Source organism: Schistocerca serialis, chromosome 6 (genome assembly GCF_023864345.2).
Source record: "Schistocerca serialis cubense isolate TAMUIC-IGC-003099 chromosome 6, iqSchSeri2.2, whole genome shotgun sequence".
Taxonomy (NCBI): Eukaryota; Metazoa; Arthropoda; class Insecta; order Orthoptera; family Acrididae; genus Schistocerca; species Schistocerca serialis.
Window position 1 is genome coordinate 447068075 of NC_064643.1, and position 22534 is coordinate 447090608.

The window sequence follows — 22534 nt, forward strand, 5'->3', positions numbered from 1 at the left end:
CTCCGTACGGGCCCTAATTTCTCTTATCTTGTCTTCACTGTTCTCACCTGAAATGTACGTTGGTGGCAGTAGAATCGTTCTGCAGTCAGCTGCCAATGCCTGTCCCCTAAGCTTTCTTGACAGTGTATTACCTAAAGGATATCGTCATTCCTCCAGATATTCCCATTTGCCTTCACGAAGCATTTCCGTAACATTCGCGTGTTGATCGAATCTGCCGCTAAAAAATCCAGCAGCACATTTCTGAATTTCTGCGGTGTCTTCTTTTCATGCGAACTGATGGGGGCCGAGCGAGGTGGCGCAGTGGTTAGCACACTGGACTCGCATTCGGGAGGACGACGGTTCAATCCCGTCTCCGGCCATCCTGATTTAGGTTTTCCGTTATTTCCCTAAATCGTTTCAGGCGAATGCCGAGATGGTTCCTTTGAAAGGGCACGGCCGATTTCCTTCCCAATCCTTCCCTAACCCGAGCTTGCGCTCCGTCTCTAATGACCTCGTTGTCGACGGGACGTTAAACACTAACCACCACCACCACTGATGGGGAACCCAAACAGTAAGGCAGTACTCACGAGTGGGTTACAAATGGCTCAAATGGCTCTAAGCACAATGGGACTTAACAGAATGGGTTACACTAGTGTTCTCTATATGGCATGCTATACAGAAGAACTATAATTTCCTAACATTCTACCGGCCTGGGTGGCCGAGCGGTTCTAGGCGCTACAGTCTGGAACCGTGCGACCGCTATGGTCGCAGGTTCGAATCCTGCCTCGGACATGGATGTGTGTGGTGTCCTTAGGCTAGTTAGGTTTAAGTAGTTCTAAGTTCTAGAGGACTAATGACCTCAGAAGTTAAGTCCCATAGTGCTCAGAGCCATTTTTGAACCTAACATTCTCCCAATAAGCTGAAATCGAGCATTCGCTCTTCCTACTACCACCCTTATGTGCTCATTCCATTTGATATCGCTTTCTAACGTTACGCCTGCAATTTAATCGATAGGACTGTGTCGAGCAGCACACTACTACTGTTTTTGTTCCAATATTACGCGATTTCTTTCCTACTCATCTCCATTAACACTAATTTTTTACGTTTAGAGAAAGCTGCCATTCGTCGCACGAACTAGAAATATTCTCTAAGTCATCTTGCATATTCCTACACTCACTCCGCGACGACTCCTTCCCATGCACCAGTGCATCATCAACAAACAGCCACAAATGGGTGCTCACCCTATCCATTATATGGTATCATCCGAAGATTGCGGTGCCACACCAAAGTCGGCAACGCACACAGATACCGCAGACATTAGGAATGTATCGCTGCAATCCCCAACGACGAATGGGAGAGGCTGCGGAAGACACGCCCTCTCTCCCAGCTCAGGACAGCAGTACCCTCGCTTGGAGGTCAGTATAGAGCTGGGCTTCCAAGTGCTCTGCCCCAGTTGTGACATCATTTGAAGCAGTCAGCATCATCGATTAGAACTAAAGACTTATTCAGTCTCAATGGCCGGCCGCTGTGGCCGAGTGGTTCTAGGCGCTTCAGTCCGGTACCGCGTTGCTGCTACGATCGCAGGTTCGAATCCTGCCTTCTGGTATCGATGTGTGTGATGTCCTTAGGTTAGTTAGGTTTAAGTAGTTCTAAGTCTAGGGGACTGATGACGTCAGATGTTAAGTCCCATAGTGCTTAGAGCCATTTGAACCAGTCTCAGTGTTGAACCTTGTACTTCAAGAGAACAGTTTGTTAAGTAGTTCCTCAGATGATGCATGTAGATTACTATGCCCTCCTCTGGTAATGGATTGTGTCAAGTTAAGTAAATATTTTTATTCATTCATGTAGTAAACTGAACTAATATTTCACTGATGATATTCTTGTCTCTGATGAATATTTGCCGACGAGGATAAAGTATTGGGCTCCGATAGTTAGGACTTCCAGCCATTTACGTATCTGAGAAACTACTCCGTATGCTCGTATCTTCGTTAGCAGTCTGCAAGGTGGCACCAAGTCAAACACTTTCCGGGTTTCCGTTACTCAAGAAGTCTTCGAGCCATTGACATATCTGAGAAAGTATTCCGTATGCTCGTACCTTCGTTAACACTTTGCAGTGGGGCACCGTATCAAAGGCATTTCGGAAATCTACGAAGATGGAATCTGCCTGTTGCCCTTCATCCACTGTTCGCAGGATATTGTGCAAGAAAACGCTACTTGAGTTCCTCATCTGTGAATCATTTTTTAAACGCGAAACGTAAAATTCAGCTTTCCTTTTGCTATATTCTCTTGCCACGCCAAGGATCCGCGAATATCTTGATAGAAATCTTTCACACGCTTAGTGGTTTTACGTAGAACCAGAGTTTTCTTGGTTCTCGCAAAATCCTTCACTAAAATATGACGGTACAAGTTATTGTTTTACTCCGTCAGTTAATCTTTTTGCAGACTCACGAATCACTGTTTACGGTACGCTACCAGCCCATCATAGTGGAACTAAAAGATGTCCATCGATTTTGTAAGTATGGTGGTAACAACAGCTTATGTGCTCTTTTCAGATTAAATTCTCTCTTAGCCATCTTGAATGATTTATTAACTTTAGTAAGCATCGTCGCTGTGATGAGATCATTATCGCTAGTGCCTATTCCTGTACTGGGTCTGTCGATAAAGTCAGGTCCGTTTGCCGCTTCAAGGTCTAATATATTTCCATTTCGTGTGGATTGCCGAACTAACAAACCTGCGGTAGACACACATAGGCCTAGTTTCAGCAGTTCTGTACCGCTTGCTTTCAGCAGTAGGTGCAACGATGCGGTTTGTCTCCAGAATTTTTGATAAGTACGGGTGGCACATGAATTGTCACCATTTGTTTTGTACGTAATTTATGAGCGATACTATATATGACGTTGATCATATCAACAGCAGTAGCAGTAGAGCTTGAAAAATCAAAAGAGTTACGAAAGGACACGTAATTCACAATACTTTTGCTAGGAGGCCGACAATGGACAACTAACAACGCAGCAGCGACCAGCAGTTATATTACTATTTCACGAAACGAATAGTACCGTTTGCAAGTCAGAGGCGGTTTCGACACGGTGGGCCACTGGCAAGATAACCATTCACAGGTTGTATGATCAGCTCGTATGGGAAGGATCAATGGTGGGAGCGTAGAGATCTCGGGCGAAGCCTATTTGTTAGCCGGAGAATACTGAAGCAATACGTTCTGCTACGCAGAGAAGCTTCGGCAACTCGCGTAGAAAGGCAACAGTGCAACTGGACATACCCAGCCACTCCGTTCAGCGGATTCTTAAAAGTGACCTCCAGATGTACCCATCCAATACATCTGCTCAGAAGCTCACTCCAGAACGCAAGAGATACTTAGTATTGTCTGTCCGGAGGCGGGGGGTAGGGAACAAAGTGTCAACAACTTATGCTTTTCATAAGAGGACAGTTTTCTGTGATTAACAAACTAAATATACGTTTTTGGGCTAATGAAAATCCGTAAGTGGTTCATAAACGACAACACCATCCTCCTAGGATTACGGTGTGGCTCACAGATTTCAGTCACTGAAATATTGGACCTTTCTTCTTTGAAAAAACTGAACAGTGCGCGTTATTTGAGCATGCTCCGCAATAATTTCGTTCGACAGCTTCTTGCTACTGCGTTCCCCTTCAATACGCCCAACAGGCCACATACTGCAAACAATGTGTTGGATCTCTTACACGAGCATTTCAATATGCAGATCATTTCACTCAGATTTACTGGTCTTATCAATTACGGACAATTTTGCCCCTCCAATAATCCAAACCTCAACCTATGTCACTTCTTTCTTTTGGGTGCATAAATTAAACGATTTTCTCGAAATGCCCAGAAGATTTGATGGAGCTCAGACGCCTTATTCTTCAAGCTTGATGTGAAAGCGCAGAAGACATGTGCCGTAGGGTTATCGCTTAAGTCAGTGTTCGTGTACAGGAAGATAGGAATCAAAATGGTGAACATTAAGCGTGTGCTGAGTTAGAACAAGCCAACGGCCTTGCCGCAGTGGTAACACCGGTTCCCGTCAGATCACTGCAGTTAAGCGCTGTCGGGCTGGGCTAGCACTTGGATGGGCGACTATCCGGTATGCCGAGCGCTGTTGGCAAGCGGGGTGCACTTAGCCCTTGTGAGGCAAACTGAGGAGCTACTTGGCTCTGAGCACCATAACCATAGAACAAAAATTAACACCGAAATGCACGTTTTTAGGAAAAATCATAGACGCTAAATAATGGACTTAGAAACATGAAAATTTGTTTTATGCTTCAGTTCACCCCAAAAATAATAACTGAAAGACCACGTTAAGTTACCTCTTGTAGTTTTTGAGTAATTATGTAAAAAATCAATTTTGTAACTAAAATATACGCAACTGTTGCAGATTAAGTACCTGTAATTTTCAAAATGGTTCGAATGGCTCTGTGCACTATGGGACTTAACTTCTGAGGTCATCAGTCGCCTAGAACTTAGAACTAATTAAACCTAACTAACCTAAGGACATCACACACATCCATGCCCGAGACAGGATTCGAACCTGCGACCGTAGCGGTCGCGCGGTTCCAGACTGTAGCGCCTAGAACCGCACGGCCACTCCGGCCGGCGAGGAGCTACTTGATTGAGGAGTAGCGGCTCCGGTCTCGTAAACTGACATACGGCCGGGAGAGCGGTGTGCTGACCACATGCGCCCCAATTTCCGCATCCGATGACACCTGTGAACTGAGGATGACATGGCGGCCAGTCGGTACCTTTGAGCGCACATGGCCTGTGCGGGAGGAGAGTGAGTTAGAACGACTCTCCAGAGTGTTTTCCATAGTACTATATGATACTTTGAATTCCTCTCGACAGTAAAGTGTTCATCCAAATTCAAAATGGTGACATTTCGTGCGCCAACCTGTATATTGACGATATGTTGAGACAATGGATGAAGGTAAATAGAGTTTCTCATCCAAACTAACAAATGAAATTATATAATGAAAACTTTTCTCCTGATCACAATCTTATAGCTGATATCAAGCACATGCTTCAAAAAGCTGCGTAAATCAAATTTTGATTCATATTAATGATAAATGAAAATCACCACAGCTGTATTATATATTTATTGTACCACGACCGGCTTTATTCTTAGAACATCATCAGCTTGCCTGCAGGTAAACAAAACCAAGAAATTACGCGAAAGCTGTAGTATCTTAAAGAATAAAATAATCAACTGACGCTACCAACAGTCTCATATAAGATCCTCGCCGAGCTGTGCCAGTATCATGATATAAATGGTCTGATTGTCGTATGTAACGATGAAGACAAAATCTGTAAACAATGATCATGAACATTCTGCCAACCGCCTGGTGGAAGCACTACCCGACCACGATATTATTACACTTGTCCTCCTGCGGCCGTTATTGGAAACACGTGGTGACGTTACAGTAAACAAGTACAGTGGTGACTAAGGAAAATGCATCGCACTGTGAATGTTTTAAAGACAGTTGTGCATATATTATGAAGCGCTTCAGTGTGTCCTCGTGAAATACGAGGGTTGGAGCTTAAATTGTGGCAACTTTCACAACCGATACAAAACAGTTACATGTTTCCACCTGTCACTGTCCTTCACAGTAGTCACCAGCGTTGTGTAGAATCCGTTGTCAGCGATGTGGAAGGCGTAGTATACCGTTAGCAGAGCCTGTTCTGTTGAACGTGCGAATGGAGCGGTCTAAAGTTATGGTGATTCTCGTGTACGACTGTGATGGTATTATCCTAACGAATTACGTTCCTCCAAGGCAGACCATCAATGCACAGTATTACTGTTCGTTTTTGGAGCATCACCTGCGACCAGCCGGCCGAAGTGGCCGAGCGGTTCTAGGCGCGACAGTCTGGAATCGCGCGATCGCTACGGTCGCAGGTTCGACTCCTGCCTACGGTATGGATGTGTGTGATGTCCTTAGGTTAGTTAGGTTTAAGTAATTCTAAGTTCTAGGGGACTGATGATCTCAGAAGTTAAGTCCCATAGTGCTCAGAGCCATTTGAACCTGCGACTAGCTTTGCGAAAGAACCGGCGACACTTTCTGCGCAACCCACCCATCATTTTGCACGACAATGCGCGGGCGCATACAGCGCAAGCTGTGGCTACTCTGTTCGGTCGATGGGACTGGGAAGTACTGTACCATCCACCATACTCCCCGGACTTAAGACCTTGTGACTTTGATTTGATTCCGAATATGAAGGAGCCACTTCGTGGCTTTCGCTTCAGAACTGTTCCAGAGATTCGACAGGCAGTAGACCACTCCATTCGCACCATCAACAGAACAGGCTCTGCTAACGGTATACTACGCCTTCCACATTTAAGTCCCAACCCTCGTATCACGCTAGAAACTCATTAAAAGCCGACTGAAGCGCCCCCACTCCCAGGTGGTCGACTAATATGCCGAGCATACACTTATGCTGCGTACGGTAAACTGTGCGAACAGGGCCACTGAACGAACAGAGATAAACACGAAAACATAGTACTTGGCGTCAGTACAGTGCGATAAATCAATTGTGAGATTATAATCGTTACAAGTAAGAACAAAACCTTTGGTGCAGAAATGATGCTAAAGGGTTAATAATAATTAAAAATTGCATTCAAACAATTAGAAAGTTAAATACGAACAATGAGTAAATAAGAACTGTGCACCATAACGAGGTAACAGATGACAGCGATCACACAAAGTTGGATTGTCATTCCACAGGTATCACAGTAAATGAATACTTATACAACATGTAGTGAAGTAATTAAGTAAAATTTAACAGAAACGGTATCTGTTATCTTACAGCATAATCATATCTCATGTGTAAGGTGGTTGCAAAAGAAATGTTATGATTAATCACACAAAAGAGTTAAAAATCCACACTATTGGCTTTCTTCGGATGTTGATAATAAAATTAAGAATTAGCTGTGTTAAAATTGCTACAATTATTACTATAGGAGAGAAATAAATGCCACATGTTATAGAAAGCTGTGACATCATTAGGTACATAAGACACTAAGAGACTGATCACATAAAAGTCCGTGAAGTTTGTGAAGTAATTATATACAATATAATGTTAACAGTAATTGTTATCATAAAGATTGCCGTGATTAAAGAATAAAAACAGTTAAACAGTACTGCCAAGAGTTATAACTTTACATTCTCGACCGAAAGAACGAAAGTCATGGCTTTTGAAGCTCAAGCGAAATAGTAATAAACGACCAGAAAATAGAGAAAGTGAATGAATTCAGCTTCTTGGGAAACACTATGTCCTTCACAAACGAGAAAGACGTACGGAAACAACTGAAAGATTGAATTATATTAGTAGGCTGAAATACATAACGACCAGTAGAAAGGTGAGGAAAGATATCCCAATAAAGTTCTGCAAAATAATTCTGCAGAATAATGGGATGCTACCTATACTTCATGATAGTGACAACTGAGCAGTAAGAGATGGAATTGAACGAAGAATACAAACTGCGGAAATGGTTTTTTTTTTTAACAAGAGCAACAGACTATAGACTATCTGACATAATAATGAGTAAGGCAGTCGGACAAGAACTAGGACTTGGAAGCATAAATAAACAAATCGAGGACTGTAGGAATAAATGGAGAGATGTCACAGGAATGAATCAAAACAATGCCTGAAATAGTAATGAATTATCGACCAATAGGAAAAAGATCAATAGGTAGATCAAGAAAGAGATGAGGGGATTAAATAGTAGCTAACCACAGACAATGGATACACTGAAAAATGACGCAGCAGGAAAATACATAGCACGCTACGAAGGAGAAAAAGAAGACATACACATTCGGGTCGCACTGACACGGCCACCAGTCAATGACAATTTTCATTTTTTTTTTTCATTTATTGTCAATATTACTTCTAGCCCGTCACATACTACCTAAAAAGTGTAGTGACACTCTCACAATTCTGCAATGAAAAATTTTACGTAGTGTTTTATTTCATCTGTTTTATTTGGCGGTTATCACGCCAGAGCACTAGAGAAACCATCTGCACTGTCGTGACACGACTGCAGCATTTCCGCTGCTGTAGGAAACGAATTACCGCACGATACCTCACTTTACCAATGGGTTGCGCAGGTTTGTTTTGTATCCTCTAGCGGCTTGCTACGGTACTGTATCGGTGTGTACAAGGACTGCTGACATGTATCAGCGAACACACAAAAAATGAGTCAGGTAATTTTATTTTTTAGATATGATAACTAAATCTTCATGACAACCCCATCCTAGTAGGAAAACGAATATGATTTCTGTGACACGGAAAATAATTTTATCTAGAAGTGTATAAGCAAAGTGGCACTTTGACAATCATTTCTCTGAAATTCTCTCCTCACTTAGAGACTGCGTGTAAATTTGGTTAATGTTTGTACCAACCAGCTAAACAATCTCTTTAACTGTACTGGGAGAAAACATTTAATAGGTCAGTTGAGTAACAAAATATATTCCAATCCATCTACATTCGGTTTGTCAGCTACTAGAGGGGACTAATACAGTCATTACTGCATAACGGAGCAGATGTTCTTCTAGCACTTGGTAACTACACTTTTGGGGAGTGATCGAAAATTGTGTGCGTTTCCACCACAATGCTGTGTTATTCCAAAACAGCTCTACTATGCCACTCTGAATTTTGCTTAGACTTCTGAAATACGCTCGACACTTCAACTACATTATTGTCTCACAATCGTGAGGAAATCCAGAAGATTTTGACTAAATTTCCAAATGTTTTAATCAATAGCAATTATCTATAAATGTGGATAAATGCAAGATAATATCCATTACGAAGAGAAAGAAGCCGCTGTTACCGTACTATCATCTTAGTGGCACATTTCTGCAGACCATTAAATCATCTAAATATTAAGTGATAACACTAGAAGACGAAGAGAGACTAACATCTAAAAGCAATAGTCGGAAAGGCCAATGGAATTTACATTTCTTGGAAGGTTTCTTGAAAAGCGCAGTGCATCTCTAAAGCAAACCGTATATAAAAATGTTATTACATAATTCGCATGAAGCCATTACTATCATCGTTCATAGATCGATAGCAAACACTGATGTAAGATCATTGCTTCTGAATAAAAGTTTCCTTGTTGTCAGTATTGTATCTCAGTACTCCTTGGGCTGCGGAAGGAGAACAAGGTACTCTTTGGATCAGATTTGATCTTTGACCGACAGGTTACCTACATGCTGAGGTAACATATGACATCTGTATTTACAAACACACTCAGAAAGCTACCGCACGGTGCATGGCGGAGGCTACCTTGTACCACCACTAGTCATTACCTCTTTTGTTGCAATCGCAAATAGAAAACGACTGTCCATATGCCTCCGTATGAGCCCTAATTTTTCATGTCTTATCTTCGTGGTCCTCACGCGAAATTTACGTTGACAGCAGTAGAATCGCTCTGCAGTCGACCTCAAATGTCGGTTTTCTAAATCTGCGCAGTAGTGACTTGTGGAAAGAGCATCGTCTTCTCTCCACTGCTTCCCATTTGAAGTCACGAATTATTTCCGCAATATTCGCGTGCTGATCGAACCAAGCAGTAACAAATCTAGCAGGCCGCCACTGAATTGCTTCGATGTCATCCTTTAATCCTACCTGATTGGGATCACAAACACTTGAACCGTACTCAAGAATGGGTCGCACTATCGTTCTATACGACTTCACCTTTATGGATGAGCTACACTTTCCCAAAATTCTCCAAACAAAACGAAGGGACCATTCGCCTTCCCTACTACCAACCAGACGTACTCAGTCCACTTACATCGCTTGGTAACGTTACGTCTAGATGATTCGAAATGACTGTCAAGCTGCACACTACTAATGCTGTGTTTGAAAGTTACACGATTGTTTTTTCCTACTCATCCGAATTAACTTTCATTTTTCTACATATAGAGCAAGCACCCATTCATAATTCCAACTAGAAATTTTATCTAAGTCACATACTCCTATAGTCACTCAACGACGACACCTTCGTACACACCACAGCGTCATCAGCAAATAGCCATAAATTGTTGCTCACTCTGTCCATTAGGTCATTTATGTATGTAGAGAATAAAAGCAATCCCATCGCACTTTCCTCGTTTCTGCTGAACCATTGCCATCGAGGACCACGTACTGAATACTATTGTTTAAAATGTATTCGAGCCACCCACATATCTGGAAACCCAAACCGTAGGCTCGTACCATCGTAAGCATTCTGCAGTGGGGTACCGTGTCAAATGCTTTCCGGAAATCTAAGAATATGGATTGTGCCTTTTGCCCTCCATCCATGGTTTGTAGGATATCATGTAAAGAAAGGGCAAGTTGAGCCATGCTTTTTAAATTCGTGCCGATTTGTGAACAGAAGGTTTCCTGTCTCAAAATTTGTCTATTCGGACTGAGAATATGTTTGCAAATCCTGCACCAAACCGATGTTAAGGATATTAGTCTGTAATATGCGGATCAGTTCTTTTACTTTTCGTATATACCAGGGTCACCTGTGCTTTTTTTTCCATTCACGTGGAACTTTCCGCGGGGCGAGAGATTCGCCATAAATGCAGAGGCCAGTGACGCAAAGTGCTGTCTGTAAAGCTGAATTGGGATTCCTTCTGGACGTGGTGACTTACATGTTTTAATTCTCTCAGTTGTCTCTCTACACCACAGATGCCAATTTCCGTGTCGTCCATGTGGGAGTCCGTACGACAGTCAGACGACGGTATGTGTGTACGATCCTCTTTCGTGAATGATTTCTTACACGTACTCCTCCACTTTTCTAAGCAACGATCTCCATCCTTAACCACTTCCCTCTCCCTCCCCCTTCCAACTCATGCCTCCCTTTATACTTAATTTCTTGGAAATATGCCTATCAGAGAGTTCTAAGTTAACACAATTTGGCTCAGTCACAGCTCAGTATTTTATTTCCATATCAGCTCGTTTAATGATATTTATCAACTCCTCCCTAAGCTAGACCAGTTTCTTGCAGCTAGGCCAATCAGAGATCTTCTTCCCATGGCAGGGATGGGATGGCCGCAACATCATTCTCGTGCTGTATCGGTAATTACTAGTTGCATAACGCGGATGAGTACCAAGATCAAATCTGTAATGTTTGAATACAGTGTCCTGCTTGACACACTCAAGTCGCTTAAATATCTGGGAGTAACGTTGCAAAGAGATATGAAACGGAACGAGCACGTGAGAACTGTGGTAGGGAAGGCGAATGGACTTCGGTTCATTCGGAGAATTTTAGGAAAGAGCGGTTCACCTGTAAAGGAGACCGTATATAGGACGCTAGAGCGATCTATTCTTGAGTACTGCTGGACTGTTTGGGATCTGTACCAGGTCGGAGTGAAGGAATACTTCGAAACAATTCAGAGGCGTCCTGCTAGATTTGTTAGCGGTAGGTTCGAACAACGTGTAAATGTTACGATGATGCTTCGGGAACTCAAATGGGAATCTCCGGAGGGATAGCGACGTTCTTTTCGCGAAACAGTTGAGAAAGTTTGGAGAACCGGCATTTGAAGCTGACTGACAAACGATTCTAATACCGCCAATATATATTGCCTGTAAGGAATACGAAGATACGAGAGATTAGGGCTTGTACGGAAGCATACAGACAGTCGTTCTTCCCCCGCTCGACTTCCTAGTGAAACAGGAAAGAAAATGACTAGGCATGGTACAGGATATTCTCCGTCACGCGCCGTACAGTGGCTTGCAGAGTATCTCTGTAAGTGTAGATAATGTCTCCATGCATCGGACATATTTACGCCATCGCCAACTTTACTGGAATTTTCGCATGATGGGGGGCTAAAGAGATGAAACGTTATACCGTGTGCAGTTTAATAGGACAATATTGGCAAATTTCTCCAGATTTTCTGTGTCGATACAGAATTTGTGAGCCGGATTTGCCTAAACATAAGTGTGTTGATGATGTGGGCATCGCCAACTGAGTTATGAGTGGGCTAAATATATGTGTTGGTTTAGAGGCACTTCGATTTGCATATTTAAAAGACTAAATAGAAATGGTGGTAGGGGAGAGAAGGAGAATGGGGAGGGCGATAGGAGGGGGTCTGTTAATGGCAGAGAGAGTCGTTTAGGAAAGGGGAGCGGCATGATGACAACATGTTAGCCCCTGTGTGTAGGCAGCCGTTAGACCAAAAGTCACAAGCAGTCCTAAGCATACTTAGTTCTACTCCCATGGTCCAAAGAGATTTTTCCTCTCCTACTGTTCTCCATCCTAATTTTTCATATGTTACAAGCTGGATATAGCGTAACATAACATACTCTTTTTACGACAACATTGTTTGGATTTCCATACTTTTTTTTATTATTTGTGCCAGCCACAACATTATGACCACCGACCTACTATGGATACAAAACCGTCCAGGCCATAGTTGCGTCACCTGGTGATGAACGACTGCTACTCAGACACATGCACAGAGCATGCAGAACCAGTGACAGTGCTGTCCGTTGTGTAGAATGGGAAAGGCGCGCGGTCTATCTGAGTTTCACCGAGGGCAGATTATGATGGCCCGGAGGCTTGGCACGACCGTTTCGGAAACTGCACGACCTACTGGGTGCTCGAGGAGTGCTGTGGTGAGTGTCTTCAACATGTGGCGAAACCAGTGTAAAACCACGTTCAGACATCGCGGTGTTGGGCAACCACCCCTCATTGCCTATGTCGGACCTCGTAGGCTGGGCAGACTGGTAAAACAGCAGAGGCGACGAACTGCGGCGAAATTAACATCGGACGTTAATGCTGAGCAAAGTGCAAGTGTGTCTGAATACACAGAGCATCAAACACTCCTAAGGATGGACCTCTGCAGCCGACGACCCATGCATGTGCCAATATTAACTCCACAACTTCGGCAACTACGACTGAAATGAACACGTGACCATCGGAACTGGACATTGGCACAGTGGCAGAGCTTTGCGAGGTCTGATGAATCCCGATACCTTCTTTATCATGCCGATCCTTGACACCTGTGCTGTGGGACAGAGACAAGCTGACGGCGGCTCCAGTATGCGCTGGGGGACATTCACGTGGACATCGATGGGTCTAGTGGAGCTCGTGCAACACATCATGACGGTCAAGGAGTATTGTACACCGGTTGCAGATCACGTACACCCGTTCAGGACGATCATGTTTCCCGACTGCACTGGCATTTTTCAACAAGATAGTCCGCCGTGTCCCAAGGCCAAAATTATGGTGGAATTGTTCGAAGAACTCACTGGGAAGTTGCAATTGATGTGCTGCCAGCCCTCCCCACCAACTCGGCACATCTGAACCCGATCGAACCCATCTGGGATGTGATTGAACGTGATTCAGAGCTCATCGTCTCCTGCCCCGAATTTGGCGACTTGTGCGTGCACATGTGGTGTCAGCTCCCTCCAGCGACCTACCGAGGCCTCGTTGCTTCCGTGCCACGACGCGTCGCCGCTGTTATCCGTGCCACAGGTGGACATACCGGCTGTTACGTAGGTGGTCATAATGTTCTGGCTGATCAGTTATACATCTATTCAATAAGTTGTTATCATACGATGTGAATTTTCGTTTTGCATTTCCTTTTTAGAAATTATGCCTAAGGTTGGTAATATTTATTGATAGTTACAATCCTCTTGGAGGTACTTTAAAATATTTATCGTATGCAGGGTGTTACAAAAAGGTACGGCCAAACTTTCAGGAAACATCCCTCACACACAAAGAGAGAAAATATGTTATGTGGACATGTGTCCGGAAACGCTTACTTTCCATGTTAGAGCGCGTTTTATTACTTCTCTTCAAATCACATTAATCATGGAATGGAAACACACAGGAACAGAACGTACCAGCGCCACTTCAAACACTTTGTTACAGGAAATGTTCAAAATGTCCTCCGTCAGCGAGGATACATGCATCCACCCTCCATCGCATGGAATCCCTGATGCGCTGATGCAGCCTTGGAAAATGGCGTGTTGTAACACAGCCATCCACAATACGAGCACGAAGAGTCTCTACATTTGGTACCGGGGTTGCGTAGACAAGAGCGTCCAAATTCCCCCATAAATGAAAGTCTAAGTGGGTTGAGGTCAGGAGAGCGTGGAGGCCATGGAATTGGTCCACCTCTAGCAATCCATCGGTCACCGAATCTGTTGTTGAGAAGTGTACGAACACTTCGACTGAAATGTGCAGGAGCTCCATCGTGCATGAACCACATGTTGTGTCGTACTTGCAAAGGCACATGTTCTAGCAGCACAGGTTGAGTAACCCGTATGAAATTGTGATAACGTGCTCCATTGAGCGTAGGTGGAAGAACATGGGGCCCAATCAAGACATCACCAATAATGCCTGCCCAAACGTTCACAGAAAATCTGTGTTGATGACGTGATTGCACAATTGCGTGCGAATTCTCTTCAGCCTACACATGTTGATTGTGAAAATTTACAATTTGATCACGCTGGAATGAAGCCTCATCCGTAAAGAGAACATTTGCACTGAAATGAGGATTGACACATTGTTGGATGAACCATTCGCAGAAGTGTACCCGTGGAGGCCAGTCAGCTACTGATAGTGCCTGCACACGCTGTACATGGTATACATGGTACGGAAACAACTGGTTCTCCCGTAGCACTCTCCATACAGTAACGTGGTCAACGTTACCTTGTACAGCAGCAACTTCTCTGACGCTGACATTAGGGTTATCGTCAACTGCACGAAGAATTGCCTCGTCCATTGCAGGTGTCCTCGTCGTTCTAGGTCTTCCCCAGTCGCGAGTCATAGGCTGGAATGTTCAGTGCTCCCTAAGACGCCGATCAATTGCTTCGAACATCTTCCTGTCGGGACACCTTCGTTATGGAAATCTGTCTCGATACAAACGTACCGCGCCACGGCTATTGCCCCGTGCTAATCCATACATCAAATGGGCATCTGCCAACTCCGCATTTATAAACATCGCACTGACTGCAAAACCACGTTCGTGATGAACACTAACCTGTTGATGCTACATATTGATGTGCTTGATGCTAGTACTGTAGAGCAATGAGTCGCATGTCAACACAAGCACCGAAGTCAACATTACCTTCCTTCAATTGGGCCAACTGGCCGTGAATCGAGGAAGTAAAGTACATACTAACAACACTAAAATGAGCTCTAATATGGAAATTAAGCGTTTCCGGACACATGTTCACATCACATCTTTTCTTTATTTGTGTGTGAGGAATGTTTCCTGGAAGTTTGGCCTTACCTTTTTGTAACACCCTGTATATCTATTTTGTAACAGAACTGCAGGCTGCAAGGTGCCAAGATTTATTTTGCATGTGAATTGATGGAACAAGTTATTTACTAACGTCGCTTCATAATTAACCGATTTTAGTGAAATTTATGGCATCTAACATACACAACAAGAATTAAAATCAATTAAATTAATTTGTGATCAGTGCAACATGCTACAAAATTAATCGCGTATTAATAGAGGTAAAAGATAAGTCCACTTTGCCAGTAGATTGTCATGCCATTGTTTTTCATTCTTATAGAATTTAAATAGCACTTCTTCTATAAGAAAATAAGAGGGAAACAGGCGACTATTTATTAATTAGTAGCCATTTGTGGTGCAAATAGGTCGAAGCAAACGGACAGAATAACACACAACGAAACTGTTTTAGAAATTGCTGCAGATACTCATCAACTACAACCATTTTGTGAGTGGAATCTCGTGCATTGAATATATAAATTCATGTCCTTTGTATGAACGATAAACACACAGAGAGACAGTAATAAAATAGCTGAAATAGTAAAGAAGTCTATTGTCAACAGCCCGTCTCATTCTAATCATTTAAACTATTTCACAAAGAAGTATCGGTGGATTCTGCAAAATATTTGACGCCTTAGTGTACGACTAGAGTTTACTAGGGAGACAAAGACGACATATGCAAACATTAATTCAAAAGAGCTCTAAAATTTAGTGACGTCGCCCTTTCACATCCGTACTTCAAAATTTAGGATCTTCTTCACGCTGGCGCGGATGGGCCGTATTTTCAGCTTATCTGGAAGTAAACGGAGTTTCCTCCGCCACGAATCTTCCTCTTTATTGCCCCTAACAACGGATCGTAGCCGTCAGAATCCATTATGAAGCCCCCTTAGGGCCAAGTTCCCGGCGTGAAACAGCAGTCGCTACGCCGTAATTGAGACCAGAGCCAAGATTGCACGCCATTTATTCAAAGTGCTGTTGGCAGCGGTTTCGCGAACTGATTTTGCTCGCCCTCTCGGGTAATTTTACGCGCTAAAGGACGTCGCGGATGGGCCTGCGGCTATAAAAGATCGCACAAAGGCTTTCTCCCCCCCGGAGCTGTCAGCGTTGATGCAGAGACTCAAAATCGTAGTCGTTTCTCTCTCTCTCCCTCTGCTCTTGGCGGCTTAACTGCTAAGAGTGATCGTTCCTCGCAGAAATATTGTCAGCACAAGGCGATGATGTAGGCGTTAGCTGTACTGAAGAGAATGCCATGGAACGCCGTCTCCCGTAAAGAGGATAATGGTGTTACGAGATGCAATGATTATTTCACTCTACTTGTGCATGGTTGTTGCTAATTATTTACAACGAATTTGTCCTCATGAACTAAATGTCTCGTAGTTTTTCTTCACGCACATTGCAGCTGAACGCCCGAAATTTTCCTTCAACATGGTTAAGACACATGAAGTTTCGATTGAAGTAACGCATTTATTACTAGGCGTGTTCAAAAAGTAAGCATACTGAGACCATAACGGGCTGTGGTTTTTTGAGGGTTGGCAACACTGATTGGCAGAGTGTGATCCCCTGAGCAAACCAAGCATTGCAGAAACACGGCAGTACGTAAACTCACGTATTAGTGCCCAGCTGCGTGAAAGACGTTGGTAGAAAACATCCCACCAAGTGCGAGACACATGTTGTGATTCGCTTCCTATTCGCGGAAGGAACAACACCTACCGAGATTTTTCTGCGAACCAAAACAGTTTACGGCGAAGATATTATTAATAGAACGAGAGTGTTTTGGTGGTATAGGGAGTTTAGTAGAGGCGGAACATATGTTAATGACGAACAGAGGAGTGGAAGACCATCTATTTTGCCTCATGAGTTGGTGCAAAAAAAATTGAGGAAACAGTTCGTGAAGACCGTCAATTGTCTGTGGATGATATTTCTGCAATGTTTCCCTAACTCTCCAGGACTCTCTTATGCGAACCCCTAACAGAAACTCTGGGGATACCGGAAACTGTACTCAAGATGGGTCCCAAAACAGCTGAGAGAGCAGCACAAGAGAAATCAGGTTGATAGCGCCCGCGACTTTCTTCAGCGAGTTCAACTGGAAGGCAAGGAAATTCCCCGTCCGCCAAAATATTAAAAATCACAATTTCGGGATAAATCCTGGCCTCACCGTTTTTGAACCGAAAAGGCATAATTTTAGTCGAATTTCTGCCTTAGGGGGAGACCATCAATGCACAACAGTATTGTGAGGCCAGAAAAAAAAACTCGAAAGGAGCATTCAGAATAAAAGGAGGGGAATTCTGACGAAATGAGTGTGTTTGTTGCGAGACAACGCCTGTCCTCACACTACCTTAGCCACCTGGGTGGCCTTGGACTTATTTGGTTGGGATGTTTTGAACCACCCCCGTATTCCCCTGACTCAGGGTGTTCAGGATATAATCTTTTCACCTACCTGAAGGCAAATATGAGTGGAATTAAATTTTCAAGATGGAAAGGATGGAGAAAAAGGTTGTGAAGTGGGGGAAGTAGGTGGCGCGTGAGTTCTTTGAGGAGGGCGTAAATAAGCTTGTACCACGACTCACCAAATGCACTGAACGGGATGGCGTGTACAAACAATATCCCGTAATGTTTTTCGAAATGCACTTTTTCTCAAAAATATAAAGATCTATTACACTCACTTTCTGGACAGGGCTTCGTAGATTCAAAAAGATTAGTTAGAGGAAAGATTACATCTACAGCGCAACTCAGAACGGCAAAAATTTTAGGCTAGATTGTAGCTTCCTCATTGTTATGACAGTCGGACTGCAAAAAATGAGCAAACAATTATAGTTATCATTTAGGGAACGTAGAAATTTTGTGTCGGACCAAGACTCCCAACGGGCTTTACCGTACCAAATGCGTTATCCGTGCACGCCTCAGCAACCAACTTAAAGAGTCAACTTCTCGTCTATACTTTTCGCTAGATTTCCATTTCTCGTTTTTGAAACAGGAAAAAGTCGGCACCAAGTGTTATGTGGTCAAGTAATACTCAGAAAATTGAAGTATAACTTTCCTTAAAGTTGGTCGGTTCCAAGAGAAGCCAAACTAACTTGAAGTCTTTCATGAAAAGCTACTTAAAACTTAAAATCACGACGTTACTTATTTGCATATTCCACATAACAGCGACGTTTTACCAGTATTATTTAACAAATAAAATTTGGTCAGTTACGGACAATTATTTTGAAGAAAGAAGCGCTTGCTTACGAATTGAACAACCAGGACTGAAAAGATACATCTGTACCACCACCTCCCGATCTTCCTGCAGGTTTCTATTTCAAAGGGGATTCCTGAAGATAAAAAAGGTGTTAATCTTCGAAAGTTTTAGTTTCTACTCAAGTGGTCACAGCGTGAACGCTGAGAGAATATTATACAGGCAGTGGAAAACTTAGGCGCTGATTACTTCAAACCTTGCAGTCCACTCCTTAACTGGAACAACCAAAATATTATCAGCTTTGTAGGAAACGTTTATGGAAACTGCTCAGTGTTGTTTATTTTACTCCTCTGTGTTTATGATCAATAATAAATAATAGAGGCAATGTAATCTCTACCTCAGCTCCTGAGCTTCGCAGTGGTGCCAGCTGCACATGGCATTCGAAGTGTTCGGTTTTTTTTTTTTTATATATCTCTACATTCGACTGTTTTGTAATTATGGAATACCCTTTGCGCAAAATACAGTAGTTTTATTAAGGTATGTTATGTTGTCAAGAATAATACAAAAAATTGCTAACATGCATATACGTTTTCGCCCAGTCAACGGAACACAACATGCGTTTACTTTCCTGCCCTGTAAAGGAACAGGCTGCAGCCACAATGCCGCCGGCATTACTTGGCAGACCGTATTGCGAAAAGCGGGCGACAGCATCAATTGACAGCCTGGTAGTGGGGCATGTGATTTCTTTGGCGATATGATGTACTTTTCTGAGAGGTTAAAACAAAAGTGTTCAATTGAGTTTCGTTCAAGAAACTAAATTGTTTTTAAAAGAACATTAGTATTATCCCATTTTGTGAAACTAATAAAGATTACATGAGTTACGAATAACTACATTTATCAAATACCAGCATTAATGCATTACACAATTTTGTAGGGGGTTACAGCTTGTGAAACGAATATTTGAACGTCTTCCTCACATTGTACACCACTACGCATGTACTTTGTACTCAGTGCATGCATACATGACAGGAAAACTAGGAGATATACGAGGGTTACCCAGAAAGTAATGCGTAGCATTTTTTTCTTTGACAATTCTTTATTGAAGATAGTGAGGAAAACACAGATGAGAGAATTGTGTTTTATCTACACATCCCATTTTTCCACGTAACCTCCATCCCGTTCTACGGCTTTCCTCCAGTGCGAAACAAGGGCGTGTATACCCTGTCGGTACCAGTTCTTGTCCTAGTACTTCACTATGTGAATCACCTCCTTATCGTCCTCTAAATGTCTTCCACAAATGACATCCCTTAATGACCCAAACAAGTGGAAGTCCAAGGGGGCTACGTCAGGGCTGTAGGTGACATTGCGGGACCCATCTTGCACACACTTTTGAATATTCAAGAGTGCGGAAAATTGCATCCACACTTCCTTTGCTGCCTGAGAGATGCGGCGCCAACTGACGAGTCGTAATGCGTCTGTCCTCGTGAATGATAACATCAGCTCGCTCAAAACATGTCAGGTGTGACAGCCGTCGATGGTCTCACCGACCGCTGCAAATCGTGGAGCTCCGCCGCACCGTGCCGGCCGCGGTGGTCTAGCGGTTCTAGGCGCTCAGTTCGGAACCGCGCGACTGCTACGGTCACAGGTTCGAATCCTGCCTCGGGCATGGATGTGTGTGATGTCCTTAGGTTAGTTACGTTTAAGTAGTTCTAAGTTCTAGGGGACTGATGACCTCAGAAGTTAAGTCCCGTAGTGTTCAGAGCCATTTGAACCATTTTGTAATTATTATACGCAAATCAGCGCGCATTACTGGATCGCAAAACACACGTATCGTAGTTTGAAGAATGTCTGGGGACGGTTTCCCACGAACATATATCCGTATTTTTCCGCTGAATGTCAGGCTTTGCCGACACAAATACACTGTGTAAGTAGGCTGTTTAGGTTTTTATGTTGGTAACGTCACGTAGCGCTCTGTATGAAAATCACTGGCTGTGCTGTGTGCAGTCTGTGGCTGGTTGGCATTGTTGGAATATTCGCTATTGTAGCGACGGGCAGTTGGATGTGAACAGCGCTCTATATGAAAATCACTGTGCTGTGTGAAATCTGTGGCTGGTTTGCGTTGTTGGAATATTTGCTATTCTAGTGTTGGGCAGTTGGATGTGAACGGCGCGTAGCGTTACGGAGTTGGAGGTGACCCGCCAGCAGTGGTAGATGTGGGGAGAGAGATGGCAGAATTTTGAGAGCGGACGATCTGGACATGTGTCCGTCAGAAAAACGAAATTTGTAAGACTGGATGTCATGAACTGATATATATATATATATATATATATATATATATATATATATATATCTCAGTTCATGAGTAACGAAGTTTTTGTGAGGTAAGTGATTCATGAAAGGCATAGGTTATTGTTGGTCACGGTCATTCTTTTGTTGGGATTACTGAAAGTCAGATTGTGTTGCGCTAAAAATATTGTTTGTCAGTTTAGTGATGATCAGAATAAGTAAAGAGAGAAATGTCTGAGTACGTTCAGTTTTGCTCAGCTGTTTGAAAATCAAATAACGTAAGGGGTTTACCAGCACAGTAATTCATAATTTTTCTAAGGGGAGGTTTCAGTTGTTCGACACTCACAAAATTAGTTGATCATGTCATTTATCAACATCGAGCAACCGTTTGGAAAAACACACAGCCTGTAGTATGGGGCACAATATTTTACGTGTAAGGCACTTCTAATTTTAAAATGCTCCATTGTCGGCCAGGATGATAGACAGCCCTCCAGCGAAGGAGAGGGTCGCTCTTATATGAAACTCGTGTAAATACAATCCGTTGTACCGGAAATAACATCCCACAAGCTTCAAATCTTCGTGGATGATTCCACCGCACGATGGGACTAAGTGTTAGTGCAGAGCGTCCTACTCTTAACCCGATGAGCACAAAATTCCCTTCCATCGATGTGGCTGGCGTAAGGTTCACCACGTTTGGCGGTCACTTTGTTGTTTCCCAGCTGCAGCCACTCATCTCCAGACCAACGCATGATTTTCTTGATCAACAATGAGATTACAGCATGCACAAGAGTGGAACACTGAATCACAACCACCTCTTCACATTTGTTCAGTTTCTTTGTCCGTTGCATCATTTCCCCACATCCCGAGACGCCCCGGTATCAAGCAGTTAAAAATTAGGGACCTCTTGTTACTTATTTCCCATTCACAGTTTTGAGAACATTTTCTGCCGATACATATATGTTTCGTACGAATTTGCATTTATACATGTTTCATGTACATGGTGTTTGTTCTAACCTGAGAAAACTAAATGTCTCAGAAAAGACACATTGTATGAACGAAAAAAATGTTCCAGGTGAAACGTTAATATCAGCATAGGGGACATCTGTCTACACCATAACTGGCCACTTCCTACCCACCCCTCCTTCGTTGACTGGTCCGAATCTGCAGGTGGGAAACCCCCTTTTTATTGCACATTCGGATTCTACGCCAAAAATTACGTACGGTTTATTCAAACCAATGTTTTCCATTGTTCATAGACAGCGGTGTTATCGGCAAATATCAAGTGTGTCTATTTTTCCAATTAAGAGACAACTCATATGGTTCTACATTTCATTTACGATATAAATGTAAACCTTTGTGTCCTAACGGCCGATATTTCTGTTCAAAATTTTGAATTTTAACTCAACGAGTGCGGATTCCGACGGAGAGAGCTCATGTTCGAGGGTTACCCAAGGAGTAATGCACCGCATTTTTGATGTTTTCATTTGCGAGGACAAACGCAGTACGACTAGAGAAGACATTCTGAGGACAATTAGGAGGTGATTCACGCGGTGAAGCACTGGCTCCACCACCAGGACAAGGATTGGTACCGACAGGGCATACAAGCCCTTGTTACGCGCTGGAGGAAGGACATAAAATGGGATGGAGATTACTTAGAAAAATAAGATACTTACATAAAACACCATTCTTTCGTGTTTGTAATTTTCATTATGTTCAATAAAGAATTATTCAAGAAAAAAAATGCGGTACATTACTTTCTGGGCAAACCTCGTAGTATCACTTTAAGCATGCGCCTGCGCACCATAAATGAAGCAGTATTCGAAGACAGTGCGTAACTCTACAGAG

General features: G+C 43.1%; 1 non-coding gene and 1 pseudogene across 1 annotated transcript; both read left to right on the forward strand.

Annotated features, from left to right (window-relative positions):
• Positions 1 to 281: 281 nt before the first annotated feature.
• Positions 282 to 359, forward strand: Trnaa-cgc (transfer RNA alanine (anticodon CGC)). Its single transcript has one exon. It is a non-coding gene; the product is annotated as a tRNA-Ala (tRNA).
• A 3635-nt stretch (positions 360 to 3994) lies between these two features.
• Positions 3995 to 4112, forward strand: LOC126485318 (5S ribosomal RNA; annotated as a pseudogene).
• Positions 4113 to 22534: the final 18422 nt, after the last annotated feature.